Source organism: Phyllobates terribilis, unplaced genomic scaffold (assembly GCF_046119375.1).
Source record: "Phyllobates terribilis strain yellow unplaced genomic scaffold, ASM4611937v1 Scaffold_3__8_contigs__length_932513732, whole genome shotgun sequence".
NCBI classification, from domain to species: Eukaryota; Metazoa; Chordata; class Amphibia; order Anura; family Dendrobatidae; genus Phyllobates; species Phyllobates terribilis.
The window spans coordinates 248,717,076-248,725,186 of record NW_027362763.1 but is presented as its reverse complement, the minus strand read 5'-3'; positions in this window follow the sequence as shown (position 1 = coordinate 248,725,186).

Sequence of the window (8,111 nt, the reverse complement as noted above, 5' to 3'; positions counted from 1 at the left end):
GACTATGGGGATAACATTACCTCGATTGCACTTCATGTCATATGATTAGTGAGGATGCAACAAGGATGCCACATGTGGATAGAGAGCCTAAAAGGAAAACTCTATGGCGTCAGCACTGGATACCAGACATTAGACACCTGGAGGGACTTGCTGAAACCGCTCTTCATTTGTTACCCATCACTCTGCCTCCACTGCCAGGTGTTTGTCTTTAACATGGAACTGTTTTACCATCAGCACGTGCTTGCCTGTACTGGAACCACCTTGGGCTGTAAACCCCTATTGGGCTTAGAACGAGTACAGTTACCATCTGTTTTACAGCTACCAAAGTTTCCTGGCTTCAATACCTCTCTCTCTGACCTCTCCCCTAAATCCTGTCTCCCTCCTGCACCAAACACCATGTGGAACGTCAACCACATAGCACAACACCTTGAGGGGACAGTAGAACGACGTTTAACCCCCGCAACTGTGTGTTCGTTAAGATATGACCTGCGCAAGCACCAGGCGTTGGGCATGGCCACCACCGACCTTGCAACCCGGGACCCGCAGAGAGGATTCAACCTATGCCGAGCGGTACTGGAGGATCGGCGTCCTGCGCTCCGGTGCGTTACACATGTTCAACACTCATGGTGTAACTTTTTAAGAGAGTGTAATTTCCTGGGGTGAATTGGCCCTGGCATCTTCCACGAGAACCACGGTTGGAGGAGTTGAATAAATTTCTTTATACAGATTCTTCAATCAACCTTTTGTCTCCATACCCCCCTCGAAGCTCACTGAACACGAGACCAGGAAAATGAGTCTTTAAACCCTCTGCAATGTGGTGCGTATTCGTACCCATCACGTCGGTAACCCCTGTTTAGCGTGGGCGCCAGCGCTGTGCCCGCATCAGCCGCAGGTGTAATTGCGATCCACCCGCGGCTGTTAACCAGTTAAATTCCGCTGTCAATCTCTGACAGCGGCATTTAACTCGCGCTTCCTTGAAGCGTGTCACTGACTCCGCCCATCAGTGACCCAGTCACGTGATCGCGGGTCACTGATGGGTTGGCATGACAACCCGGGTCTGCAGCACACCCCTGTGGCTGTCATGTCTAGATTGCTATGAGCGCCGCCCACTGGTCGGCGCTCATAGCAAGTGAGCATTTCTGCTACATACAGACGATCTGCTCATCGCCTGTATGTAGCAGAGGCGATCAGACAGTTGCTGCTTCTACCCTCCCATGGAGACTATTGAAGCAAGCAGAAAATGTAAAAAAAAAGTTTTTAAAAATGTAAAAAAAAATATAAAAGTTGAAATCACCCCCCGTTCGCCCCATTCAAAATAAAACAATAAAAAAAACACATACACATATTTGGTATTGCTGCGTTCAGAATCGCCTGATCTATCAATATAAAAAATGAATTAATACAATCGGTAAACGACGTAATGAGAAAAAAATTCTAAACGCCAGAATTACGTTTTTTTAGGTTGCCGCAACATTGCAATAAAATGCAATAACGGGCGATCAAAACATCGGATCTACCTCAAAATGGTATCAATAAAAACGTCAGTTCAGCGCGCAAAAAATAAGCCCCCACCCGGCCCCAGATCACGAAAAATGGAGACGCTACAGGCAGGGCTGTGGAGTCGGAGCCGGTATAAAATGGACCAACTCCGACTCCTAAAATTGGGTACAGTAATTCAATGCAGCTTGTGGGGAATATTTTTTCATAAGAATTTGGGAAAGTTATGAAATGTCCTATAAATGTCTGTCCTATTCCTGATCTAAGGGTCTAGACTTTTAGCTGAGATGAATCTGTGCTACAGTAAATTTATCACTTAAACATGAGCCATGTACGAGGGAGTCGGAGTCATGGAAATTGAGGAGTCAGAGGTTTGGCTTACAGACTCCACAGCCCTGGCTACAGGTCTCGGAAAGTGGTGACTTTTTTTTTTTTTTTAAAAGCAAAGTTTGGGCTTTTTTTTTCATTAATTACACAAAAAAGAACCTATACACGTTTGGTGTCTACAAGCTCGTAATGACCTGGAGAATAATAATGGCAGGTCAGTTTTCGCATTCAGTGAACGTGGTAAAAAAAATAAAAAAAAAAAAAAAAACAACTGTGGTATTACACTTTTTTTTGCAATTTCACCGCATTTGGAATTTTTTTCCTGTTTTCCAGTACACGGTATGTTAAAACCAGTGCTGTCGTTCAAAAGTACAACTCGTCCCGCAAAAAATAAGCTCTCACATGGCCATATTTACAGAAAAATAAATAAGTTATGGCCCTGGGAACAAGGGGAGAAAAAAACAAAACAGCAAAAATGGAAAATGCTCCGGTCATTAAGGGGTTAAAGGGTAACCATCATTTTAATTTTTATTGTATAAATAGTACATGTAAAAATAAGTAACTTTGTAATATATCTTATCAGAGATGATCACTTACTCTCAAAATTCTCAATTTATGGGGAAAATCTGTATTCAGTGACGATAGATTGTTACATTACTGAGATAGGAGATGGCCGTTACTACTGATAAGCTTCTGTGTATCCCAGGATGGAGGACCTCTGCCTCTAGCGCCTCCCCTGCTACTTCTGCATAAAATCTTATCAGAAGCAACAGCCATCTCCTATATCAGTAATGTAACAATCCGTCTTCACTGAATACAGATTTTACCAGAAAATTGAGAATTTTAAGAGTAAATGATCAGTAGTGGAGGAAAAATAAGCAGATTTCTGAAAAGTTATATTTTTACGTGTACTATTGCTTTGACATAAAAATTAAAATGACAATTACACTTTAAGCCATATTTTACTGTTACCTTAAAGCCCACTAAACTCATCTCTTCAAAATAGTTGTTAATGACTGCAATTATTAAAACGAGATGGTCCCATGATGCACTATTACATTCGGACTCTTAACAGAATTTATTGGTCACAAAATTTCTCAAAGCCAGATCTTGTCTCAATTTCTCCGGCACAATCTCTCCAATGATGCACAACTTGTAATCCGCTGAGACTTTCTCTTGTTGGAGGTATTTTGTACACGGACAATTTTCATTGTCCATTGTAGTTGTTGGAGCAGTGATGATTATTATAGAGCTATAGTTGATAGTAATTGTGCAGATGGACGAATTTCACATGAACTATTCCAGCTTGTAGAAGCATTGTTTTTTAGCAAATTTTAATGGCACATAGCTTGAGTAGCAATCTTCATCGTAAATTGCAGATGTGATAGGTCAAAGAATGTACAAGTTCCCCTGAAGTCGCCTTATTCTGCTAAACAGCCAGTTAGGATCAGATCCATTGAAGACATCATCCTTCAAGCAAAGCGTTAGCTGTATATTATAGTTGATGATGTGGGATCAGCGCCAGTCTATGTCATTGCCATGCATGAACTTACAGCTTTGTTCAGGTACTACCACCATCCATGGCTGTAGATATGTATGTGTGTATGTATGATAATGCCCCGTCTCATGCTGCACATAACACATCTGCATCTCTGGCTGTTGTGGGCATAAAAGGGGACAAACTTATGGTGTGGCACCCATGCTCCCCTGACCTCAACCCCATAGAGAACCTCTGGAGCATCATCAAAAGGAGTGTCTATGATGGCGGGAGGCAGTTCACATCTAAGCAACACCTCTGGGAGGGTATTCTGTCCTCATGCAAAACAATTGAAGCAGAAACCATCCAAAACCTGACAAATTCAATGGACGAGAGAGTTCAGAAGCTCCTTTCGAACAAGGGGTCCTATGTGCAAATGTAACATCACCTAGAATAAAGTTTTGAGTTGAAAACTGTATGATTTCAGTTTGTAATAACCTGCTAATGCTTATAATTTCAAAAATGACCATTTTTTTGTTCTTTATTAAAATGAAAAGGTTGAAAACTCTGCTGTGCATAATAATTTGGAACATGCATTTTGAGTGGTTTGAGTTTTTTATTTTTTTAAAAATATACTGTTATCATAGGCAGTTTGTACAAAAACCTTTCAATTGTACTCTAATAGTTATTTGACTGGAAAATTACAATGACTGCAATTCATATAGGTAATTTGGGAAAATCTGAGAAAACATTATTTGCATAATAATTTGGAACACAGTGTATATATACACACACACCAGTGAAGATATACAGGAATATAAAACTTTCTCTGTACCAGGTAAAGAAATCTAGGTCATTCATCCATTTCTATAGCAACTGCTGGCAACATAATTCTCCCTATGTAATACCGACTTCCCTGAGAATGGCTCATAATGTTAGCTATTTATTATGCAGGAAGGGAATTTCAAATAAAATTGTCACATGCTTTAAAGGGATAGAAGTGTCTTACTGTGTTTAGTGTCCTGTGTTTTTCAAAGATCTATAGTTTTCTATTGGCCCTCGTCATCCGTGCTGTCAGAAAAAAACGGACATGTCTCTGTGTGTTTTGCAAGTACACGCAGTCTGTGAAAAACACAAACATGTGAATAGCACCATAGATTATAATGGGTACGTGCTGTATCATGGAAAAAAATATATACACCACATTCATGAACATGGACGTGTGAAGGAGGCCTTTTCCTCAAAGTACATTTAAAAGTCACAGCCAGGCTCTGGAGACTAGGGGGATAGAAGGACCCTTAGGCACAAATGAGAAGACGAATGCTATTAAAGACCCATGATAGTCGGGGGCCATATTGTACATTTTACAAAGGGCCCACAAGATTCAAATTATGCCACTGTTGAACATTTATTCTCTAAATCAAAAAGGTATCATGATAATAATAATCAATTTTTAATCGAATGTACCAATACATTTATGTTACACTTCCTCGTAGTTTAGCTTTAGTTACCCTCTGTTGGCATTGGAACTGTTCTTCTGTAGTTCTAATGGTTTAGGTCAGTCATGCATAGTGCAGACAGCCTTTCTTCTATTGCCGGACGCTCCCTCATTCAGGTGCATGGCGCTCTTTCAGTGATTCGTGGAACCGCGCATGCATAGTTCTATCAAGCCATTTCTGAGTCTGCTACAATGTCAGCACAACTGTGCTCTGATGAGCCAGCATGTTTTGACGGAGGAAAAAGCACATGCATGTTTTTTTCCATTTTTTTCAGAGAGGCTGCTTTCCAGTGGCGTAACTTGAAGCTCGTGGGCCCCAATGCAAAAACTCCAACAGGCACCAAATTATTGCAAATCTTTAACAGCATTGGTCTTTTTATATATGCAAAAGGCACTTTTGGGGCCCCCTAGACTCCAGGGCCTGAGTGCGATTGCAACCCCTGCACCTATTGTAATTAAGCTCCTGCTGCTATGGCAGAAACTGACTGGTACCTGCATCGCTGAATTCAGCTGCGCTGCACTCACACTCAGCTCAGAGGACAGCACAGCAGTGCTGCTAATGGGGCTGATTATGTGTGATCAGTTATAATGAGCCTGTGTGCGTATATCTGTGGATAGATAGATATTAGAAACAATCAGGAGGATGGCTGCTATGTGGCTTTCAGACTTCTTACCTCTTTGATCCAAGTCCTGAAACAATGTTATGATCAGTGATAATATGTGACCTTGTTTATTTAAAGGGAACCTGTCACGTCAAAATAACAATATCAAATTGCTGATATAGAGTTAATACGCAGGTTTATAGCATTAGAAAGTTGCCTGGCCGCAGCACTGAAAGTGTGATACCAAGGAGAAAATACATTTTATTTCTCCTGAGAGTGGCCGGCTTTCAGTCATGCAAGCATGATGAAAGCTGGCGGCTGCTGGGAGAAATAAAGTTAATTTTTCCCCTGGTGTTGCATTTTCAGTACGATGGCAAGGCACCTTTCTAATGCTATTAACATTCAGGGTAACAATATATCTGACGGTTAACAGCATTTTCCTATGTGACAGGTTTCTTTTTAAAATTAAGTCCCATATGATCACTAGTCATAACATTGTTTCAAGACTTGCATCACAGAAGCCAGAAGCCCAAGTGACATGTACCAGCCATCTACCACTTTATCTCCTGATATATATTGGGTCCAGGAGTGACTCAAGAGTCTGGGTGGGTAGGTCATTCCCATACTTCAGACCATGGGTTGACCAGAAGCCTCAGGTGGGAGTAAGGGCACAGTCAGGGGGCAGTATAAATGGGAACATAGTGCATGGACTAGCGAGTGGCTCTCCTGATCCAAGTGTGACAGCTTATATATTTCTATGCAGCCGTCATGCTCGGGTTGGGAGAGCCGGCGGCCCGTCTGTACATTCTGGTCTGTCTGACTGCACCCAAAGAATGATTCATTAACCCCTTACTGGCCCAGGGCCATCACCCCCAGTTCACTGAGGGCTCCGGCGCTGAGCCCGCACTGAACCGGGCACATGTCAGCTGATTATTACAGCTGACATGTGCCCACAACAGCCGCGGGTGGAATTGCGATCTCTGACAGCGGCATTTAACATCGCCGCGCCTGAAGCGCGGCATTAGCCCCGCCCATCGGTGACCAAGTCACGTGATCGCGGGTCACCGATGGGTGGTCATGACAACCCTGGGTCTGCAGCAGACTCCAGTGGTTGTCATGTAAAGATTACTATGAGCGCCACCTAGTGGTCGGCGCTCATAGTACAGGAGCATGTCTGCTACATAGAGGTGATCTGCTCATCGCCTCTATGTAGCAGAGGCGATCAGATAATTGCTGCTTCTAGTCTCCTATGGACACTATAGAAGCAAGCAAAAAGTTTAAAAAAAATGTTTTTAAAAATATTAAAAAAACATAAAAGTTTAAATCATCCCCCTTTTTCCCCCATTCAAAATAAAATAAAAAATAAACCCCACATACAAATATTTGGTATCGCCGCGTTCAGAATCGCCCGATTAATATAAAAAAAAGAATTAATCCCATCGGTAAATGGCATAATGAGAAAAAAAATTCCAAACGCCAGAATTACATTTTTTTTGGTCGCCGCAAGGCCCGCAACATTACAATAAAATGCAAAAATGGGCAATCAAAACATCGTATCTACCCCAAAATGGTATTAATAAAAACATCAGCTCGGTGCGCAAAAAATAAGCCCTCACCCGGCCCCAGATCCCAAAAAATGGAGACGCTACTGGTCTCGGAAAATGGCGCTATTTTTTTATTTATTTTTTTTTTTTAGCAAATTTTGGATTTTTTTCACCCCTTAAATAAAAAAAGAACCTATACATGTTTGGTGTCTAAAAACTCGTAATGACCTGGAGAATAATAATGGCAGGTCAGTTTTAGCATCCAGTGAACGTGGAAAGAAAAATACAACAACTGTTGAATTGCATTTTTTGCAATTTCACCGCACTTGGAATTTTGTTCCCGTTTTCCCGTACACGATATGGTAAAACCAGTAATGGCGTTTAAAAGTACAACTCATCCCGCAAAAAATAAGCCCTCACATGGCCATATTGACCAAAAAATAAAAATGCTATGGCTCTGGGAACAAGGGGAGCAAAAAACGAAAATGTAAAAATGGAAAATCCCAAGGTCGCGAAGGGGTTAAAAAGAACCATTCATTAGTTTCAGCTTACCAGATCGAACCCCAGCGTGCATTGCATAAATGCAATGTGAACAGGCCTATTTCACATATTAGTATTTGTTCAGTGTTTCACATTGAGGCTGTGTGCCCACTATGCGTTTTTTAAGCGTTTCCGCAGCGGCAAAAACGCTGCAGAAATGCTTAAAAAACGCATGGCACAAGGCCTGCCCTGTTCCTCAATGATAATCCGCATGTGCTTTGCACATGCTGCAGAAATTTCCGCTGCAGATTATCACTGCGGAAAAAAACGCAGCACTACCAATTATTTTGCGTAAGCACTGCGTTTTCGCCACCATTGACTTGCATTAGACTGCATGGATTACGCATCACTGTATATGTAGATGCGCATTCCATGCGTTCTAATGTGCGGATGGTACCCAGGTCTAGAGAAGAGGAGACTCTCCTCCGGACCCGGGTACCATAGAAAACTGTAAAAAAAAAAGAATAAAATAAAAAATAAATATATACTTACCTTCTGGCGGCCCCCGCTGCGCTCCTCCTCGCATGCCGACAGTTCGCAATGTACTGAAGGACCTGCGCTGACGTCATAGTCATGTGATGGGTCACGCGACGCTGACGTCGGCAGGCCCTTCAGCGTACCGCTGC